The sequence below is a fragment of the Oncorhynchus mykiss genome, chromosome 20 (genome assembly GCF_057628025.1).
Source record: "Oncorhynchus mykiss isolate SJ-2025 chromosome 20, ASM5762802v1, whole genome shotgun sequence".
Classification (NCBI taxonomy): Eukaryota; Metazoa; Chordata; class Actinopteri; order Salmoniformes; family Salmonidae; genus Oncorhynchus; species Oncorhynchus mykiss.
In genome coordinates, this window is record NC_143041.1 from 36682068 (window position 1) to 36706090 (window position 24023).

A 24023-nucleotide genomic window follows, 5' to 3' on the forward strand; every position below is an offset into this window, starting at 1 on the left:
ACTGGCTGGAATGCGGTTTTAACCAATCCGTATCATTAAGTAAGCTCTGTTAGTCAGACTCAGACAAGCATATTCTATTTCAGAGCTACCATTTGTTAGCCTCTGTTTTAAAGCCGGTTATACAATCTGAAATATAGCTGCGAGCAGCAATGAATGGGGTTCACATGATGAAAGAAAGGACATGATCAATTGGATAAAGCAAGCACTATAATGTAGGAAAGAGTTTCAAGTTGATAAGTCATTGTGAAGTAGATTTAAATGGACATGAAAAACCGGATTGACTGATTTCTGAATAACAGCCGTCTCTTAACCCAGTGCTTCCCAAACTTTTTTGGGTACTGTACCCCTAAAACACTTTGACCTGCCTGAAAAACTCCCTCATGCACCTGCAACCGGCGTGATTCCTAAATTAGGTGTACTTTAGACAAAAATGTGGTTTGCGCTCCCAGTCGAGTTTGGCAGACTTGTTTTGAATGTCAGGGAAGTAGGAGTTGAACTCACTGTTGAGTTTGGATAAATGTGAGCTTACTATTTGCACCATATGATCTCCGTCAACGTCACCTGTAAAAAGGTAGGTGTCAAGTTGCTGGAAACAACTTATATCCCCATCACATTTCCTCTCCCAGAGTTTGAGCTTCATGAATCCACACATTTTGTCATACATGTACATGTTTAGAATGTGTGTCTTGACCTTGCACAGTTAGATTCCGGTTGTTCAGTTTGCTGAACGCATCAGCAAGATAGGCAAGGCGGCCTCCCCAGTCTGTGTCCTTGAACACAGCCACAAGGGGGTGTGAGTGCTCAGACAGAAAATCCCTTGGGCACGCAGCTCAAAAATCCTCTAGCGTTTTCCCTCTGGTTAGACAATGGACGTCGGTGTGAAGCTGTAGCTGCTGGTGCTCTTTCCAACTGTCATCACAGAGCCTTTCAAACAGTTCAGAGGTCTGGATTTATGATGATGAAGTTCATAACTTTCACTGCATCATTCAAAACATAATGTAACTCAGGACTCATTCTCTTGCTGGCTAATGCCTCTCTGTGAATGATACAGTGGGATTTACTTTATGTGGACAATACATAATTTCACTCTCCCAGGCATTGATGCAGCTCCATCCATGCACACATGAACACAGAATTTCCAATCCAAACACATCCTCACTTGTAGTTTTCACCGTTAGCTTCTAGCAGAACAGAATGTGCTCATTAATTGCCAAAATGTCTCTATCGCACTAACGCAATCAACTGGGCTTCCCCACTGACTTCAGTCGATTCGTCCAACTGCAGAGAAAATGGACAGAAATTATCATTTTTCAACCATATCAACGCCCATGTCGTCGATCCTACGGTACAACATGTTATTTGACAATGATACAGTCTTCAGTGCATCAGTTGCTGTCTTATCAGTCATAATTTCTGTGAGGATAACAGCAGCAGGCACTCTGGAAGCGAGGAGCAAAGGATCACGGACACTTGGCACGAGCAGAGGATCAAACTTTGTGCCAATGGGCGGGCAGAGGCCAGGTAGACAGAGTAATGTGCACACACACAAACTAAAGTAAAAACGTGGGTCCATAAAAATATAAAATAACTAGAGATTTCACACCAGTGACCAAAATTGTTTTCCTGCCTGTTAAAATGTAAGTATACGGCTTAACTTAAAACACAGTCACAATACATATACTCACTAAAACAATACAAAATATCAATACATTACATCCAATAATATATCATTCTAATGACAACAACACTATCATCATCATCATCTATCATCGTCTTACATATGAGGAACCACAGATAACTCGTGTACAGGTTTGGATAGATTTGAGCCATGTTTTCAAAGTAAATTTTAAAGTACAATAATCAGTGCAGCTTCTCAAGTCCATGGGCATTGCATTCCAGTATATTGTAGTTCTAACAGAGAAGACTGATTGACCAATTTTAACGTGTCGAAAAGGGACAACGCAATCCCCTCTAGTTACTGCCCTTGGAGGTGCTTTCCTTGAGCATGATATGCCGGCATAGGGGTGGAGGGGCAAGACCATCCAGGATCTTAAAGACAAGGCTTGCATCTTCATACTGTTTAAAGCTATCCAGACTAAATAAATAATGTTTGTAAATTATATGGCAATGGTAGTAACGGTTTGGTTTGTTATCAAAGATCTTAGGTGTTCGTTTGTAGAGGGATTCAATTGGTTTCAGAATAGTAGCTCCTGCTTGTGAGGCAATATCTCAGATGTGAGAAGATCATAGCATGCATACAGTATATAGTTTTGTGGCCTCCAGAAGAAGGAAATGTCTTATAAACCTAAAGTTGGATAATCCATATTTGACCGTGTTAATCACCTTCTTCACGTTTCTTAAATGTCAAGTTGGAGACCAAAATGACACCAAGATACCTGAAGTTAAACACAACTTTCAGATTCTCTCCATTAACAAGAACAGCTCGCTGGGAAGAATCAATGGATTTCTTGGAGAAGTACATACAAACAGTCTTGTTGACATTTAAATGAAGGCAATAATTAGTCATCCATTTAAAAACATACTATAGCTTCAGTTAACAGCTAGTTGTCTATTTTTTGTGCACATACAGAACTGTATCGTCTGCATTCATCTGCATGTTAACTTGTGGGAGATCATTTATATATAATGGTAAACAGAAGGGGGCCTAATGTTGACCCTTGTGGGACCCCAATGTTATAGTAAAGAGAGTCTGACTGAGTGTCCCCCAAACAAACCCTTTGACTTCTGTTTGCCAGATAGGAATACATCCAACTAATGACTTCAGTGGACACAGTAAGGGAAGATAGTTAGGATACGAGGACCTAATGATTCACAGTATCAAAAGCCTTTTTAAGCTCCAAAAAGACTGACTTCACCACCTAGGTCCAGATTAGATTTAACTTCTTTGGGACTGGGGGGCAGTATTGAGTAGCTTGGATGAATAAGGTGCCCAGAAAATTGCAATTGGCTGTTTTGGTAGAATTGTTAGTTCTGAATCCAAATGGCATTTGATGTATTGAGTTGCCCTGAAGGAGGTGATCAGTCAGATGATCATCCACCCATCTTTCAGTTACTTTTGATAGCATTGGAAGAATGCTTATAGGTTGGTAATTTTCCACCAGTGTTGGGTCACCAGATTTTAAAACGGGTATCACTGCAGCAGACTTCCAAGATTTGGGGAAGAACCCATATTTGATGGACAGATTAAACGATACAAGTGTTATGCATGGAATTTTAGATCAACTTCTCCTTAATGCAACCGCTCTGTCAGATTTCAAAAAAACTTGATGGAAAAAGCACACCATGCAATAATCTGAGTACAGTGATCAGACACAAAACAAGCCATACAGATATCCGCCATGTTATGGAGTCAACAGAAGTCAGAAATAGCATTATAAATATTCACTTACCTTTGATGAACTTCATCAGAATGCACTCCCAGGAATCCCAGTTCCCCAATAAATATTTGTTTTGTTCGATAAAGTCCATAATTTATGTCCAAATAGCTCCTTTTTGTTTGCGCGTTTAACCCAGTAATCCAAATTCATGAGGCGTGACACTAGGTCCAGACGGAAAGTCAAAAAGTTCCGTTACAGTCCGTAGAAACATGTCAAACGATGTATAGAATCAATCGTTATGATGTTTTTAACATAAATCTTCAATAATGTTCCAACTGGAGAATTCCTTTGTCATTGCAGAAATGCAATGGTCGCTCTCACCTGTGCGCGCGTGATCAGCTCATGGCACTCTGCCAGACCCCTGACTCAATCAGCTCTCATTCCCAGCTCTCATTCCCCTCTCATTCCCCCCTCCTTCACAGTAAAAGCCTCAAACAAGGTTCTAAAGACTGTTGACATCTAGTGGAAGCCTTAGGGAGTGCAATATGACCCCATAGACACTGCATATTCAATAGGCAATGAGTTGAAAAACTACAAACCTCAGATTTCCCACTTTCTGTTTGGATTTCTTCTCAAGTTTTTGCCTGCCATCATTCAAACAGCTTTAGTAACTTCAGAGTGTTTTCTATCCAAATCTACTAATTATATGCATATTCTAGCTTTAATGGCTGAGTTGCAGGCAGTTTACTCTGGGCACCTTTTTATCCAAGCTACTTAATACTGCCCCCCAGTCCCAAAAAAGTTAAGGCCTTTAGCTGCCCTGAGACTACGATTGCAAATGATCTTTTGGCTAACCCCGGCACATTTACATGGATGTTGCATTATTGTAATATTGATGTTGATTAATGTGCGTTGTCCCCTATATAAAAAATGACTAAATGCTGAATTTTCCTTTGATATAGATAGAGTGAGACTGAGAGATGGGCTCTCTCTCTCTCTCGTCTTTGTAGAGAAGTACACCTCAGGCAGTGATATCTTACTGTACAGTTAGTCATCTAAATCTAGCCATTATTTCCATCGTGTCAATTGTGCTTTTCATGTCCATTTTCTTTGTTCCTAGTTACGTAACGTACGGTTATGAATATCACAACTGTTCCTTGAAGGAAACGAGGTATAACGTACCATGGGGATTCAACGATCAATCACATTCACCTAAAGAAAACTGAAATCACACCCAAAGGTCCAATAAATTCAGAGCCCGCCCTCGGAAGCCTCGTTTCCTGGCGATAATACCGGGACGAGCATTAATTTCCTCAATTCAGTATTGCTCTTTAGCTAGCCCAAATCACCTGATTGTGTAGGTCCAAAATATGTAATACCTCATTCCCTCCTTCAGGGGACAGTAGTTATATTCATAACTGTACTTTCCCTTTCAGTTTATCACTCGTTATAACATACAATGAGGACAAACAATCACACCCCAAGCCAGGTCAGAGGGTACCAAACTAGGAGGCCCGTGGCAGCCCAGGCACGCAAAGGTTCCACTGGCTCCAAAAAGGGATTACAGAAGCCACCTTTTCCCCCAAAACGTACCCGAGAAGCATGAACTGTCAGAGCCCCATATAGGGAACAAGAACCTGCTGCAACTTGGCTATGCGCACTGACAAGCTGCCACTGCAACCCAAGTCCATAAACCCCACGGTTCCAAGAATAATACTTACCTTGCGAGCCTGAAATGTCAGAACTTGTAAGAGAAACTGCAAGCCCAAAACAATAGAACACCTATCGTGACTTGGTAAAGTACACATGTGCGCTGCATAGCATCGACCAGAGTCAATTAACTACAGCAGCACAAGGCTCAAACCCACATGTGCGCTGCATAGCATCGACCAGAGTCAATGAACTACAGCAGCACAAGGCTCAAACCCACAGAAAACGGTGGTAACCCTTATAATGAGCACTTCACATGCTGCTGAAGTCCAAGCCTCAAACCCACAGGGAATAGTGGTAACCCGGATAAATATGTAACCTGCCCGCTGCCTGAAACATTGTGGCTCAAGAACATTATGAGCCACACTGGGAAACAGTTATGTCCTAGCGATAAAACCTCACAAAGCTAAACCTCACAAACCCCAACTCGCTGCAGCACAGATATCACCAATATATCAACAAGCAGCCGCCACACCTCTAGTGGAGTGAGCACACACACTGCTAGGCAGCCCTTGTCCTTCACTGTCGTACACCAGGGAGATAGCCTCCACAATCTAATATGAAAGATGCTGTTTCGAAAGTGCCCAACCCCTAGCTGAATTAGCGAAACGGACAAAAAGCTGGTCACATATGTGGATATCCTTAGTCCTATACATATACACTGAACAAAAATATGAATGCAACATGCAACAATTTAAAAGATTTTACTGACTTTATATAAGGAAATCAGTCAATTGAAATACATTCATTAGGCCCTAATCGATGGATTTCTCATGACTGTGAATACAGATACCTTAAAAAAAGGTAGGGGCGTCGATTAGAAAACCAGTCAGTATCTGGTGTGACCACTGTTTGCCTCGTGCAGCGCGACATACTGTATCTCCTTCACATAGAGTTGATCAGGCTGTTGATTGTGGCCTGTGGAATGTTGTTCCACTCCTCTTCAACGGCTGTGCGAAGTTGCTGTATATTGGCAGGAACTGGAACATGCTGTCGCACATGTCGATCCAGAGCATCACAAACGTGCTCAATGGGTTACATGTTTGGTGAGTATGTAGGCCATGGAAGAACTGGGACATTTTCAGTTTCCAGGAATTGTGTACAGATCCTTGCTACTTGGGGCCATGAATTATTGTGCTTAAACATGAGGTGATGACTGCGGATGAATGGCACGACAATAAGCCTCAGGATCTGGTCATGGTATCTCTGTGTTTTCAAATTGTCATTTATAAAATGCAATTGTATTTGTTGCTTATGCCTGCCCATACCATAACCCCACCACCTCTATGGGGCATTCTGTTCACAACGTTGACATCAGCAAACCGCTTGGCCACATGACCCCATACACACTGTCTGACATTTTTTTATTTTACCTTTATTTAATTAGGCAAGTCAGTTTAGAACAAATTCTTATTTTCAATGATGGCCTAGGAACAGTGGGTTAACTGCCTTGTTCAGAGACAGAATGACAGATTCTTACCTTGTCAGCTCGGGGATACAATCTTGCAACCTTTCGGTTACTAGTCCAACGCTTTAACCACTAGGCTAATCTGCCCAGTACAGTTGAAAACAGGATTCATGCATGAAGAGCATACTTCTCCAGCATGCCAGTGGCCATCGAAGGTGAGCATTTGTCCACTAAAGTCGGTTACGATGCCAAACTACAGGTCAGGTCAGGTCAAGACCCTGATGAAGATGATGAGCACGCAGATGAACGTCTCTGAGATGGTTTCTGACAGTTTTTGCAGATATTCTTCGGTTGTGCTAACCCACAGTTTCATCAGCTGTCCGAGTGGCTGGTCTCAGATGATCCTGCAGGTGAAGAAGTTGGATGTGGAGGCCTGGGCTGGTGTGGTTACATGTGGTCTGCTGTTGTGAGGCTGGTTGGATGTACTGCCAAATTCTCTAAAATGATGTTGAAGGCGGCTTATAGTAGAGAAATTAACATTCAATTTTCTGGAAACAGCTCTGGTGGACATTCCTGCAGTCAGCATGCCAAATGCACGCTCCCTCAAAACTTGAGACTATCACATTTCAGGTATTACCCAGATGCAGACAGTGTCGAAGAAACAACGTTTATTTCTAATACAGGGGCAGACAAAGGACAGGTCAAAGGGGGTCAATAATACAGAGAGGATGCAAAGGGTCCAGAACAGCAGGCAGTCTCAGGGTCCAGGCAGGCAGGGGTCAATAATCAGATAAGGTGGGGTAAGGTACAGAACAGCAGGCAGGCTTAGGGTCAGGGCAGGCAGAACGGTCAAAACTGGGAAGGATTCGACAACGGGAGCAAGAAACAGGCAGGAGCAGGGGAACAAACGCTGGTAGGTTTCACGAACAAAACAAGCTGGCAACAGACAAACAGAGAACACAGGTATAAATACACAGGGGATAATGGGGAAGCTGGTCGACACCTGGAGGGGGGTGGAGACAAGCACAAAGACAGGTGAAACAGATCAGGGTGTGACAGAGACATTTTAGAGTGACCTTTTATGGGACCTTTCATTTCAGCTCATTAAACATGACACCAACACTCAGATTTTTGTTCAGTGTACTTGTGTAAAGCATGCACCGGACACAGGCCATTCAACCTCTGTTGTTCACTGGAAACAAATGGAGGAGGTGAGAAGGGGAACAGCTCGAATACCCGGCACCTGTAAGACATAGGCAAAACCTTGGGAGCACAAGCTGCATAAGCAGGTAACATCACTTTGGAGTAACCATCGGTGAACTCCAAACAGAAAGAGTGTACTGATCGCACGCAAAGATCCCCAACGTGCTTGGCCGACACCAAGGCCATGAGCAGGGCAGTCTTGCAGAAAAGGACCTTCAGATCCACAGACTCCAATGATTCAGACGGAGGCTCAAATTCAACCTTCAGGGGTCAAACCCACAGATCCCATGTCTGCGGTTGTCGGTGCCAAACTCTCCTGTGTGGCTGGGACAATAGATCCTCAATACTGTCAGAATGGCAGGCTAAGGGCCTAGTTTTCTGTGACATTTTTTTTGTGGCATAAAGCATGGACAGGAAGTGCTGACAGGAGGCCCCACTCACACACCCACACACAGAGCACAGAGGAGAATGAAGGTTGAAAGAAACTGACAATGACCATAGAAAATAAGAAAAATAAATGAATTGGAATTTAGAAGCAATAAAAATGATGATGAAATGTTGAATATGTTAAATGTTGGAAACATTGGGGAATGTTAAAGGGTGACTGTAGTAATATAGTAAAATGGTTTAGGATGAGATGTTTACTTGTTTTAGGGTACATTTGGACTATGTCTATCGGGCTTGTAGGAGATTGATAGTGAAATGTTAGAATGAAATAATAGGATGATGGGATGTTGAATGTTTAAGATGTAACTGGAGTAATAACTTAGATTAGAATTGAGTGAAATTATAATATTAAAGCTTGATTTGAAGGGAATAGGAAGTGTTAATGTTTAAAACTAGTAGTGATGATGATGTTTAGTTAGAGGTATATTAAAGATGCAATATGCAGAAATCGCTCCACCGTTTCCTGGTTGATAAAATTATAATAGTTTGCCTAATTTCAGGTTGTGACTAAACAAGCAATTATAGTGTAGATAATCATTGTACCATCTAAACCGCTGTGAAATATATTTTACATAACCAAAAATGTTGCATTTTCAGCTGTTTGAAGCTGGTGTACAAACCCAAAGTAAAAGTTGCAAAAATCAAGCTTTAACATGGGGAAGCATAGAAATAATGCACATAGAACATATCTACTGCTTCTTAGGCTTGCTTTCTATGAGAATGACAGATCAATGAAAATTGCATATCTATAACTCACGTGAACTTTGTCAGGTCGCCCAAAAAGTTACACATTGCAGCTTTAAGGGTGCTAGCTAGACCTAGAATAACCCCATGTCAGACTAGTTAGGAGAGACCTAAAAGGAGTGGTCAGGAAAACCTGGTCATACGTGGCTCGGATCGTTATGAGATGAGGCTTGTATCATTTGGTATTGGAACCTGCATCATTCTTGGTGGGTTAGGGGTTACTTGCGTCAGAGCTCGCTAGAGCCTGGTTTTAGAGAGCATAGGGTGTGGTTAGTGGTTGGCTGACAAAGCCCCTTTAAGGGTCAGGAGCGAGTTTGCAGGTGCAAGATTTTGTAGAGGCGTCTGCAAAACCACAAGGGTTTTTAGGTGAGGAGTAATGAGGTAGGCCATTAGAGCAGCTGGTGTTAACCATAAATGCATCATTAGGACAAGCATTAGGATATAAAAGATGCAGGAATTGTTTGTTCGGAAGAGTATTTTGGCTTGCTAAATGAACCCATTGTCTGCTGAATAAGAATTTAGCTGTAGCTTTTTAGCTTATATATATTTAGATTTTTATTACTTCTTTAAAAATGTTCAAGTAAAGTTCTAGAAGGAATCCTTAAGGTTACCTTATTGATAGAAGTTATAAGTAGCTATTAGAATTTTGAATCACCAACTGAGATACTGATCATCCTTAGGGGGGCCGACAAAATACTGTTTATAGTTGTAGAAGGTAAGAGACCGTTTTTCTTGTTATTAAATGCTGTCTTCTCATAAAATTGTATTAGACAAAAAATATTGCATTGGCAGCCTAATAGGGGTTTAGATAAGGGTGCTGGAGGTATCTAATCCATGGTTAATTTTTGCTTATCATAATTGCTTGTGTGATTATTAATTTGTGATATTTATTGATTGAGCTGGGACCTTTTATGGCGGTTTCTGCAATTTTGAGTCATACAAGTGCATGTCGTTTTACTCTAGGTTTCTGAAATTGACTTGATTGATTGAGGATTTAGCTTGACACGACACGGAACTCCCCCCACTCAACAGGAGGATGATCTCTGCCAACCAGGGTTGTCTGGGCCAATGGGAAGCCACCAGAATCAACAACAGACCCTCCTAATGGACCCTCTCCATGGTGGCATGAATCAGGAAACGCATAGAGCGACAGGAAATGCTCACTGCTTCAACAAGCAGGGCCAGGTTTAGAAGAGAGAGTGTCACACCCTGATCTGTTTCACCTGCCTTGTGCTTGTCTCCACCCCCCACCAGGTGTCTCCCATTTATCCCCATTGTCCCTTGTGTATTTATACCTGTGTTTTCTGTTTGTCTGTTGTCAGTTCGTCTTGTCTCGTCAAGCCTACCAGCATGTTTTTTCGTACTCCTGTTTTCCTTGTCCCTGTTTTCTAGTCCTCCAGGTTCCGACCATTCTGCCTGCCCTGCCTGCCCTGCCTGCCTGCCGTCATGTACCAATCTGACTCTGTCCCAGTTTACGAACTTCTGCCTGTCCTCGACCTGTCTCTTGCCTGACCCTAGTCTATTAATAAATATCAGAGACTTGAATCATCTGCTTCCTTTGTCTGCATCTGGGTCTCACCCTGTGTTGTTATAGAGAGAGACCCCCCCCCCCCCCACCGTTGTCCTGTTGTCGTACCTTACCAACATATGCTGGCCCCCCAACATCAGAAGGATATGCCTCAGTGCCAGCAAAACAGCCTGTAGCTCATGCTGGCCCTCCAACATAAGAAGGAAACTCCTCTGCTCTAGCAAAACAGTCAGTAGCTCTAGGTAATTGATATGCAGTGACCTTTGCGCTGTTGACCAAATCCCTCTTTCCAAGTAGCCCACACACAGTGTCCCTGTCCCAGTAAAGATGCATCTGTTGTGATCACCCTGTGGAACAATACCCGACCCATGAGAATCCCCTGCAACAGCAGTCACGGGTCCTTCCAAGGAGTCAACACCCTTAGGCATGACAGGGAAACCTTGAACAACCGATAGTAGTGGCGAGATGCACCCAGAAGTGTTGCAATCACCCAGCGCCGAAACAGAAGTCCCAGAGGCCATCAGACCCAATAACCACAGGCACCACTGTAAAGGCACCGAGTGCCCCAGCTGAAACTGTGCCAGACAGAGCCGCAATGTGACCCTCCTCCGTTGGGACAAAAACGCATGATTCAGAACCGAGTCCAGAACGAGACCCAGAAACTGAATGCGCTGAGCTGGATTCAAACAACTTTTCTTGTGATTCACTGTGAATTTCATAGACAGAATATGGGAAACCAGCGTAGAAGTGTGGAGCTCAACCTTTCCCTCAACTCCACTATGACCAGCCAATGGTCCAGATAGGCCAATACTCTGACCCCTGGCACTGCACCGGAGCCAAGTCGGGAGTGGGGTTGGTAATAACAGGCACCTGGGGTTGTCAGGTGCCTGTTATTACCAAGATCCAAAACATCTAAGTCGGAGCCAAATCTCGTAGTCTTTGTGTGCTTGAAAAGTTTGTAAATTGCATGAGACGTTCTTCCTTCAGGATAGCTGTAGAGCGAAGAATTGAGGAAATTAATGCGAGCCCCGGTATTATAGCCAGAAAGGCAGGAATTCTGAGGCATTCATTGGCCCATTGGGCGTGATTTCAGTTTTCAGGTGAACATGATTGTTTGTTGACTCCCCATAGTATATTATACCAAGTGACCGACTGAAAGGGAAGTCAGTCTCTCTCTCTATCTGTGCATGGGACAGGTGCCTGTTATTACCCTGAATTATAGGTAATGCAACTGGTTCACCCACTACCGGAATCTTCAGTAACTTTGGTAATTAACAGATCATCTATGGTAACTTTGATAATTTATGCCTAAATAACTTTTTAAAAATGTATTAATATATACTGTATACTATTAATGCTGTATATCTGTGTCTATATTGTCCATGATACCTGCATCGTTCATTTAATTTACTTTGCCATCATTATTATCTATTCTAACCATGTTATCATTAATACCGTTGTTTTATGAAAACCATGAGGACTACTTTTGCAGCTTATCCTTTGCCTCCTGCCAGCCTGCCTGTCCATGAGACATGTCTATCTCTACGCAGAACCCTACTGACGTTCCTCCAACTACATAGACCAAAGTCAGGGATTTTTTTTGCCTTAAATTATTGTTTTAACACAAAGCTTTGGGTAGAAGTTGCCTTGGCCTTACCAGAGGGCGTATTAGGAGAAACTCACATAATGACATAGATGATGTAGGGAACTCGGAAAAGTACTCTGGTTCCACCTAGTGACGACAACCTCATCCTACTTCAACAGGGAAGTCTAACTGACTGTCCAGCAGATGGTAGCAGATACCAACTCCAGACCAAAGATGAGCATTGATAAAAGAAGAGGAGGTTGCACCAACGTTTGTGGATCGGGGGTAAATGAATGAATGAACCCGAACAAATTAAGTGATTAACAAATTATATGTATATTTTCAACATCTCCCAAAGACACTGCAATTCAATTCAGTAGCCTATTCAGTAGCCTATTCATTAGCCTATTCAGTAGCCTATTCAGTAGCCTATTCATTAGCCTATTCAGTAAATCACCAAATGGTAACTCTGCAAATAATTCTACATAATTCAGTACTGCACATTGTGGATTAAAAACTGCTGTTGTATGTATTCAAAGGCATACATCATGGTGGTATTGTGTTCTCTCCCGTAAATCATAGGTCAAAGTTCCACCTGATTCAGGGTTAGTTACAGGGTCAGAGTTTTCATCTCTCTAATGGTTAGGATTAAGGTTAAGTAAGAATTGTGTGAGCCAAAACGACCCATAGGGCATCTAGCATCTCCTGTTTTTGTAGCGTGACACAGTTTGATGTAGAAGTATACCCCTGGACAGGACATAAGGTTAGGATTAGGGGTAATCCCAGATTTGTGATTAGGGGAAACTTTGTGCATTATATTATTAAAGTACCATATGATATCATGGCAGTACAGTTTTGCATCCATAAGGCCATAAGGCTCTCGTCAAAGTAGTGGACTATATAGAGAATGGGGTGGCATTTGGGGCACCTTTGATCCAAAACGAGAGCCAGGTACAGCTGAGACCCGGTACCTTTGCTTATGGGAATTATCTAATGAAAACTTGTCCACTTTTAATTTAAGGGCCAAAAACACAAGTAAATAACAGCAAAATCAGACAACACCATAGCAGAATAGTTTACAAATTCAATTATTCAGCCTGTCATATTCTAAAGGGATACGAGGAGTGTTCAAAATGTGAGCACGGCACAGGGAGAGCAATATGCATGCTGAGTCATTGTAGGGAAGACATTGGGTTTATTTAACAGGTAGGGCTACGTTGTATTTACAGTACATGATCCATGGTTGGCTGAGTGCCAGTGGAAAGTTTTTCGTTTTTTTTCTTTCTAACCAGCAACAAGATGGCCTCATGTTTACACTTAAGAGTTTGTGATCTAGCTAATTATTAGCCCAATGGGGTAAATACAGATGGGAACCACTCAGCCTATTTATTTATAGCCACTATGCTGCATCAGATGGGCTACATAAGGTGATAATGAATATTGTTAAATAGCATACTGATAACATGAACCAATATGTTAGTGGGCTCATTTCTGGATGGGAATATTGTTTTTGCGCTATGCAGAAACAACTCCACCATTTCCTGGTTGGAAAAAAATAGAATAGTTTGCCTAATTAGTTTATGTGTAGAGAATCATTGTACAATCTAAACCGCTGTGAAATATTTTTTCCATAACCAAAAATATTGTACAGTGGGGAGAACAAGTATTTGATACACTGTCGATTTTGCAGTTTTTCCTACTTACAAAGCATGTAGAGGTCTGTAATTTTTTATCATAGGTACACTTCAACTGTGAGAGACGGAATCTATAACAAAAATCCAGAAAATCACATTGTATGATTTTTAAGTAATTAATTTGCATTTTGACCTCTACATGCTTTGTAAGTAGGAAAACCTGCGAAATCGGCAGTGTATCAAATACTTGTTCTCCCCACTGTATATTCAGATGTTTGAAGCTCGTGTATAAAACCAAAAGTAAATTATGCAAAAAATCTACTTAAAAAATGGAAAGCATAGAAATAACAGACAGAACAGATCTACCGCTTCTTAGACTTGCTTTCATTGAAGAATGACAGATCTATAAGTCACATGTGTTTTTAAAATTTTTATTTATTTTCATCGTTTTGGAGTAGAAAGAGTGTCTGCTAAGAGGAATTTATTATTACCACAACAGTATCATGTGGTCTTGTGTGGATCAGTTTGTAAGAACATGGGGTCAGCAGTATTATGGGGTCCGATCCTATAAGGAACCCAGACATAGAAATGTAGGATATGCACTCACTGTCATATAAGCCACTTTAATAAAGAGTGTCTGCTCAGAGGCATCCCACTGGGCACAGACATCAGTTCAATGTCTAGTTTTGATTTACATTTGGTTGAGTTGTTAGCTAACATCAATTCAACGTGAAATCAACAAAAAAAGCCACCGTGTCATTGGATTTAGGTTGCAAGTTGGGTGAAGAAAATACACAACTCACTTATGTTGATGACTTTTTGCAAATCCCAACCGTTTTCCACATTGATTCAATGTCATCACATTGTTGTTTTTTTCGGTTGAAATGACATGGAAACATTGTTTATTCAACCAGTTTTTGCTCAGTGGGATGTGTTATTATATTATCATGACAGTATGTGGTCCTATGTGGCTAAAATGGATTAAATAAAAAATGTTCCTCGTCAATCTACACTCAATAGCCCACGCTCACTCACTATTAAAAATGTGTAGTTTAATTAGACCAGTTAAAGATGGGGAAAACCTTCCAGAAGGACAACCATCTCTGTAGCACTCTACCAATCAGGCCTTTATTGGTAGAGTGGCCATAAAGCCACTCCTCATTAAAAGGCACATGACAGCCCGCTTTGAGTTTGCCAAAAGGCACCTAAAATACTCTCAGACCATGAGAAACAAGATTCTCTGGTCTGATCAAACAAAGATTGAACTATTTGGCCTGAATGCCAAGCGTCACCTCTGGAGGAAACCTGGCAGCATCCCTACGGTGAAGCATTGTAGTGGCAGCATCATGCTGTGGGGATGTTTTTCAGCGGCAGGGACTTCGAGACTAGTCAAGATAGAGGAATGGAGCAAAGGACAGAGGGATCCTTTATGAAAACCAACTCCAGAGCGCTCAGGACCTCAGACTGGGGTGAAGGTTCACCTTCCAACAGGACAATGACCCTAATCACACAGCCAATACAATGTAGGGGTGACTTCGGGACAAGTCTCTGAATGTCTTTGAGTAGCACAGCCAGAGCCCGAACTTGAACCTGATCAAACATCTCTGGAGAGACCTGAAAATAGCTGTGCAGCGACACTCTCCATCCAAACTGACAGAGCTTGAGAGGATCTGCAGAGAATAATGAGAGAAACTCCCCAAATACAGGTGTTCCAAGCTTGTTGAGTCATACCCAAAAAGACTCGAGGCTGTAATTGCTGCCAAAGGTGCTTCAACAAAGTACTGGGTAAAGGGTCTGAATAAATGTGATATTTTCATTTTTTTTTTATGCATTTGCAAAAATGTCTAAAAAACTGTTTTTGCTTTGTCATTATGGGGTGTTGTGTGTAGATTGATGAGGGAAAAAACTATTTAATCCATTTTAGAATGAGGTTGGGGTCTGGATACTTTCCGAATGCACTGTAAATGTAGTTCTCTACACTGATCATGGTTAATGCTACTGTAGATTGTGGCACAAACCAGGACAGACTTAACTCTGCCTGACTTCTCAAACTGTACTGCTGTAACTCAACTTTACAATCAGTTGCTAAAAAAAGACGTCAGGGTCTCCAATGAAACGTGCTAGCACAGTACTAGGTGGCTGATATAGGGTTAGAACTATTTATGGTATGTCATTTTAACTTTATTGTACATGATGGATATTAATTTTAAAGAGAGACTTGGTTGGACATTGTCAGTACACCATATCAGTTACAAAATATATGAAATAGCAGTGAATGAAATGACAAATGTATTAATGTTAACGGGTTATATTTGACTTTCAGGCTGTACATTTTATTTCAAAATTAAAGTGCTGAGGGTCTGGTTGTTGACAAATGCAACAAGAGATCGACAGATTAATCGGCATGGCCGAATAATTAGGGCCGATTTCAAGTTTTCATAACAATCGGTAACCAACATTTTTGGATGCCAATTATGGCTGTTTACATTGCACTCCGAAGAGACTGCGTGGCTGGCTGACCACCTGTTATGCGAGTGCAGCAAGGAGCCAAGGTAAATTGCTAGCTAGCATTAAGCTTATCTTATAAAAAACAGTCAATCTTAACATAATCACTAGTTAACTACACATGATTGATGATATTACTAGTTTATCTAGCTTGTCCTGCGTTGCATGTAATCGATGCGGTGCCATCGAATCACAGCCTACTTCGCCAAACGGGTGATGATTTAACAAGCGCATTCGTGAAAAAAGCACTGTCGTTGCACCAATGTGTACCTAACCATAAACATCAATGCCTTTCTTAAAATCAATACTCAAGTACATTTTTTAAAACCTGCATATTTAATTAATATTGCATGCTAACATTAATTTATTTTAACTAGGTAAATTGTGTCACTACTCTTGAGTTCTGTGCAAGCAGAGTCAGGGTATATGGAGCAGTTTGGGCCGCCTGGCTCGTTGCGAACTATGTGAAGACCATTTCTTCCTAACAAAGACCGTAATTAATTTGCCAGAATTTTACATAATTATGACATACAGTGCCTTGCGAAAGTATTCGGCCCCCTTGAACTTTGCGACCTTTTGCCACATTTCAGGCTTCAAACATAAAGATATAAAACTGTATTTTTGTGTGAAGAATCAACAACAAGTGGGACACAATCATGAAGTGGAACAACATTTATTGGATATTTCAAACTTTTTTAACAAATCAAAAACTGAAAAATTGGGCGTGCAAAATTATTCAGCCCCCTTAAGTTAATACTTTGTAGCGCCACCTTTTGCTGCGATTACAGCTGTAAGTCGCTTGGGGTATGTCTCTATCAGTTTTGCACATCGAGAGACTGAATTTTTTTCCCATTCCTCCTTGCAAAACAGCTCGAGCTCAGTGAGGTTGGATGGAGAGCATTTGTGAACAGCAGTTTTCAGTTCTTTCCACAGATTCTCGATTGGATTCAGGTCTGGACTTTGACTTGGCCATTCTAACACCTGGATGTGTTTATTTTTGAACCATTCCATTGTAGATTTTGCTTTATGTTTTGGATCATTGTCTTGTTGGAAGACAAATCTCCGTCCCAGTCTCAGGTCTTTTGCAGACTCCATCAGGTTTTCTTCCAGAATGGTCCTGCATTTGGCTCCATCCATCTTCCCATCAATTTTAACCATCTTCCCTGTCCCTGCTGAAGAAAAGCAGGCCCAAACCATGATGCTGCCACCACCATGTTTGACAGTGGGGATGGTGTGTTCAGCTGTGTTGCTTTTACGCCAAACATAACGTTTTGCATTGTTGCCAAAAAGTTCAATTTTGGTTTCATCTGACCAGAGCACCTTCTTCCACATGTTTGGTGTATCTCCCAGGTGGCTTGTGGCAAACTTTAAATTACACTTTTTATGGATATCTTTAAGAAATGGCTTTCTTCTTGCCACTCTTCCATAAAGGCCAGATTTGTGCAATATACAACTGATTGTTGTCCTATGGACAGAGTCTCCCACCTCAGCTGTAGATCTCTGCAGTTCATCCAGAGTGATCATGGGCCTCTTGGCTGCATCTCTGATCAGTCTTCTCCTTGTATGAGCTGAAAGTTTAGAGGGACGGCCAGGTCTTGGTAGATTTGCAGTGGTCTGATACTCCTTCCATTTCAATATTATCGCTTGCACAGTGCTCCTTGGGATGTTTAAAGCTTGGGAAATCTTTTTGTATCCAAATCCGGCTTTAAACTTCTTCACAACAGTATCTCGGACCTGCCTGGTGTGTTCCTTGTTCTTCATGATGCTCTCTGCGCTTTTAACGGACCTCTGAGACTATCACAGTGCAAGTGCATTTATACGGAGACTTAATTACACACAGGTGGATTGTATTTATCATCATTAGTCATTTAGGTCAACATTGGATTATTCAGAGATCCTCACTGAACTTCTGGAGAGAGTTTGCTGCACTGAAAGTAAAGGGGCTGAATAATTTTGCACGCCCAATTTTTCAGTTTTTGATTTGTTAAAAAAGTTTGAAATATCCAATAAATGTCGTTCCACTTCATGATTGTGTCCCACTTGTTGTTGATTCTTCACAAAAAAATACAGTTTTATATCTTTATGTTTGAAGCCTGAAATGTGGCAAAAGGTCGCAAAGTTCAAGGGGGCCGAATACTTTCGCAAGGCACTGTATATATATAATATATATGTATATATATATATGTATATATATATATACACACACACACACACTCAGCCGATTGATCGGTATTGGCTTTATTTGGTCCTCCAATAATCGCTATCGGTATTGAAAAATCCTAATCTGTCGACCTCTAAATGAAACCATGTGAGACGTTTCTTAGTTTTATTTCTGCCTCTTGGCTGAATGTGTTTGTGTTAACGCCTCAAGATTCTGGAGACAAAATGGAAGTTACTAAAAGCACATTTCCGCAAACATGTCCGCAGAGGTCTTTATGCTGTACTCCTCTCTCTGGTTTCATAGACAAATAGTCACAGTTGAGATGGCGCTGGTCTCTTCCCACAGAGGTCTTTATGCTGTCCTCCTCTCTCTGGTTTCATAGACAAATAGTCACAGTTGAGATGGCGCTGGTCTCTTCCCACAGAGGTCTTTATGCTGTCCTCCTCTCTCTGGTTTCATAGACAAATAGTCACAGTTGAGATGGCGCTGGTCTCTTCCCACAGAGGTATTTATGCTGTCCTCCTCTCTCTGGTTTCATAGACAAATAGTCACAGTTGAGATGGCGCTGGTCTCTTCCCACAGAGGTCTTTATGCTGTCCTCCTCTCTCTGGTTTCATAGACAAATAGTCACAGTTGAGATGGCGCTGGTCTCTTCCCACAGAGGTCTTTATGCTGTCCTCCTCTCTCTGGTTTCATAGACAAATAGTCACAGTTGAGATGGCGCTGGTCTCTTCCCACAGAGGTCTTTATGCTGTCCTCCTCTCTCTGGTTTCATAGACAAATAGTCACAGTTGAGATGGCGCTGGTCTCTTCCCACAGAGGTCTTTATGCTGTCCTCCTCTCTCTGGTTTCATAGACAAATAGTCACAGTTGAGATGGCGCTGGTCTCTTCCCACAGAGGTCTTTATGCTGTCCTCCTCTCTCTGGTTTCATAGACAAATAGTCACAGTTGAGATGGCGCTGGTCTCTTCCCACAGAGGTCTTTATGCTGTCCTCCTCTCTCTGGTTTCATAGACAAATAGTCACAGTTGAGATGGCGCTGGTCTCTTCCCACAGAGGTCTTTATGCTGTCCTCCTCTCTCTGGTTTCATAGACAAATAGTCACAGTTGAGATGGCGCTGGTCTCTTCCCACAGAGGTCTTTATGCTGTCCTCCTCTCTCTGGTTTCATAGACAAATAGTCACAGTTGAGATGGCGCTGGTCTCTTCCCACAGAGGTCTTTATGCTGTCCTCCTCTCTCTGGTTTCATAGACAAATAGTCACAGTTGAGATGGCGCTGGTCTCTTCCCACAGCCTCTGTATTTCTGATCAACAGTCTGGTAAGTGGCACTTTTTTTTTTTGCATTTCGAATGGCACCCCATACATCATCCCCTTATTCCCTACACCCTATTCCCTATTCCCCATAGGTCTCTGGTTAAAAGTAATGGACTACATAGGGAAGAGGTTGCCATTTGAAATGCACCAAATGATGGCGCCACTTGAAAGTGTGATTTAGTCTCTTCTCTCCTCCCTCGGAGTTAACTGGTCACTATAAATGAAGAGCTGTAAATTACAACAGTTGCTGCGCCCCCCCACACACATATACACACATACAGTGCCTTGCAAAAAGTATTCTTGCACCTTGCCGTTTTTCCTATTTTGTTGTATTACAACCTGTAATTTAAAAGGATTTTATTTGGATTTCATGTAATGGACATACACAAAATAGTCCAAATTGGTGAAGTGAAATGAAAAAAATGACTTGTTTCAAAAAATTCTCAAAAAATGTCAAACTGAAAAGTGGTGTGTGCATATGTATTCACACCCTTCGCTATGAAGACCCTAAATAAGATCTGGTGCAACCAATTACCTTCAGCAGTCACATAATTAGTTAAATAAAGTCCACCTGTGTGCAGTCTAAATGTCACATGATCTGTCACATGATCTCAGTATACTACACCATGTCCGGGCAAGTAGAAATTCTGTTTGTGAGGAAAAAAGTTAACGTTGGACCATGTCATAGCCTACGAATAGTACCCACAGTTTTACCCGACGAACTCCAGGCCCAAAGAAAGACACATACGGAGTTTGCCACACCACTTTTGAAACTGGGGTGCCACCTCTCTCTCGCTCTCTCTCTCACACACACACACACACACACACACACACACACACACACACACACACACACACACACACACACACACACACACACACACACACACACACACACACGCACAGAGATATGTGCTGATGCTACAGAAATCATATATGTATCTCTGGATTAGCTTCACCTGTTCTCAATAAACACTGCTCATAAAAACAGGACATGGACGGACACACACGCACAAACACAGACCTAACATTAGACCGCTCCTTTGGTGAGAAGGTGCACTTGATACTGGATATACATCCATTGCAGGATCTCTCCCTCTATGATGCTTGGCTACTCTCTGTTTGTCTCTCTCTCACTCTGTCTCTCTTAGTACCCCATCTTGCCCCATCTCTCTCTCTCTCCCCCTACCCCATCCCTCTCTCTCTCTTTCTCGGTCTCTCACTCTCTCACCCTCTTTTTTCTCTCTCTCTCTCTCTCTCTCTCTCTCTCTCCCCTACCCCATCCCTCTCTCTCCCCCTACCCCATCCCCTTCTCTCTCTCTCTCTCTCTCTCTCTCTCTCTTGGTCTCTCACTCTCTCACCCTCTTTTCTTTCTCTCTCTCGCCCTCTTTTCTCTCTCTCTTTTTCCCCCTCTCTCTGGTAGTGTCCGAAAACCTGACCTTGGGTTGTAAATAGTAAGCTTTTTCGGTATACATTGCTATGCTATGCTATACATTGCTATGTATTGCTATGCACTTCTCAGTAGTTGGTATTCAGACTTACCTTATGCAGGTGCGCAACATTTCTACTTAATAGTATGTTCTAAATAGTATGCTGCATGATTAGTACACAGTACAGTGCCTTGCAAAAGTATTCATCCCCTTGGCGTTTTTCCGATTTTGTTGCGTTACAACCTGTAATTGAAATAGTTTTTTATTTGGATTTCATGTAATGGACATACACAAAATAGTCCAAATTGATGAAGTGAAATGAAAAAAATATATATAAATGTAAAACTGAAAAGTGGTGCCTGCATATGTATTCTCCCCCTTCGCTATGAAGCCCCTAAGATCTGGTGCAACCAATTACCATCAGAAGTCACGTAATTAGTTAAATAAAGTCCACCTGTGTGCAATCTAAGTGTGAAATGATCTGTCACATGATCTGACTATATATACACCTGTTCTGAAAGGCCCCAGAGTCTGCAACACCACCAAGCAAGCGGCACCACCACCAAGCAAGCAGCACCACCAAGCAAGCAGCACCACCACCACCAAGCAAGCAAGCAGCAAGGAGCTCTCCAAAGAGGTCAGGGACAAAGTTGGGTAGAAGTACAGATCAGGCTTGGATTATAAAAAAATATCAGAAACTTTGAACATCCCACGGAGCACCATTAAATCCATTATTAAAAAATGTGGCACCACAACAAACCTGCCAAGAGAGAGCTGCCACAAAAACTCACGGACCAGGCAAGTAGGGCATTAATCAGAGAGGCAACAAAGAGACCAAAGAGAACCCTGAAGGGCTGCCAAGCTCCACAGCGGAGATTGGAGTATTATAGAGACGTACCAAGAGACTTGCAGCTGTAATTGCAGCAAAAGGTGGCTCTACAAAGTGTTTTTTTTGGTGGGGGGTGAATAGTTATGCGCCCTGAAGTTCAGTTTATTTTCTCTTACTTCTTGTTTGTTTCACAAACAAAATATATTTCATTTCCAGGTTGTAAGGCAACAAAATAGGAAAAATGCCAAGAGGGGTGAATACTTTCGCAAGCCACTGTATGTCGTCTTAAAAAGTAGTATGCAAGACACAGCCTCTCTGTCTCTCATCTCAGAACCGCAATACGTTTATACAACACGCTAAAACAGATCAATGTTGTTCAGGTCAGCTATATAGAGACAAGGTCAAGTGATATTTTATCCTTCAAAAGGTCTCTTTTCCTCACTGACCCACTTACACACTGAAACACGCTCTCCTCCTCCCTCTGGCCTCCTTCCAGACAAGAGTGCATTGATTGTGACTTGTAAACATTGTAAAGCTCTGGAAATGAACATCGATCTGTGTTTGATAGGAAACAGCAAATTTAACTATCTCCTTAAATATCTCTCTCTCTCTCTGTCTCTCTCTCTCTCTCTCTCTGTCTCTCTCTCTCTCTCCATATCACGGATTCCCCCGGTACTGCTACTCATTCCGTGCACCAGCTCCGGAGGTCTACGTCACCGGCCTTCTAGGCATCACTGAACTGGATCATCACCACCAACCCCGGACTGTCTAATCTCATTACACACACCATTCCCCCTGATTAGCATGTGTATATATGTGGCCTCTGTTCCCCATTGTCCTTGTTGATTATTGTTCCATGTCCGTTGGTCTTGTGAGGACCTGTGCTCTGTTGTATCAGCTTTCGTGTTACTGTATGTATCAATGTATCAACCCCCACTTAACCTTAACCCCTAACTCCTGAACCTAACCCCTAACCCTAATTCTAACCCTTTCCCTAAACCTAACATCTAAGCCTAAAATAGTATTTTTCCTTGAGCGGACTGGTGAAATGTCCCCACTTTTCCTTGTTATACTATGTTTGTGAGGACTTCTGGTCACCACAAGGATAGTTAAACCAAACGCACGCATACACACACACATACACACACACTCACCACTCACACACAGCAGCCAAGCCCCTTAAGCTTGTCTGTTTTCTGCACGGATGACACTTACTGTAGCACTGTGACTTTCTCTCTCCATCTCTCAAGCTCTCTCTCTCTCTCCTCTCTATCCCTTTCCCCCTCTCTCTCTCCCTCCCCTACTCTCGCTCTCTCTCTTTCTCTCTATAACTTTTCCCTCTCTCTCTCTCTCCCCCTTTTTTGCTCCCTCTTCCTCTCTTCCTCCAGACCAGTATTGGCTCCAGACGTCCAGTCTGCCTTGGCTGGTGGTTTGATAAATGGTCCTCTATCTCATCTCTGTTCATTGTCATTGTCATTGTCAAGTGTGCGTGTTTCTCTGCGTCTGTGTGTGATTATGCGTCCGTCCTTGCTAGTGTGTTCTTGTTCGTGTGTAATTCTACATTCATTGTCTATGTTTTGAAGTGTTTGGGTTCCTCTCAGAAGGTTGCTGTCACTGCGTTCCTCTTAGAAGGGTAAGGGTTTGGGTTAGAAGGTTGCTGTCACTGTGTCTCTAAGAATCTATAAGCATGTAACAGTCCCACATTGTCAAAGCAGAATACACATCTATACAGTTTGAAAAGACAGTATTGAGAAATGATAAAAACAGCATGGCAATCTATCACTACATTTAGTAGAAATGACAGGTGAGGTATATATGTTTAATAACTAGGCAAGTCAGTTAAGAACAAATTCTTATCTACAATGACACCAGCCAATCCTGGACATTGCTGGGCCCATTGTGCCCTGCCCTGCCCTATGGGACTCCCTATCCCTATCACAGCCAGTTGTGATACAACCTGGATTCGAACCAGAGTGTCTGTAATGACACCTCTAGCACTGAGATGCAGCGCTTTAGACCGCTGCACCACCCTGGAGCCCGTCATATTGAAAATGAAACATTTGTCAGTCAGCCCAACCCCTCTCCTATAATTATTTATTATTTATTTGTGCTTAATGTTTCTTATATTTGATTGTGATTCAGAGTCACTGGGATCAGCATTTTTTTTTTTGACCAAGAATCCTTTT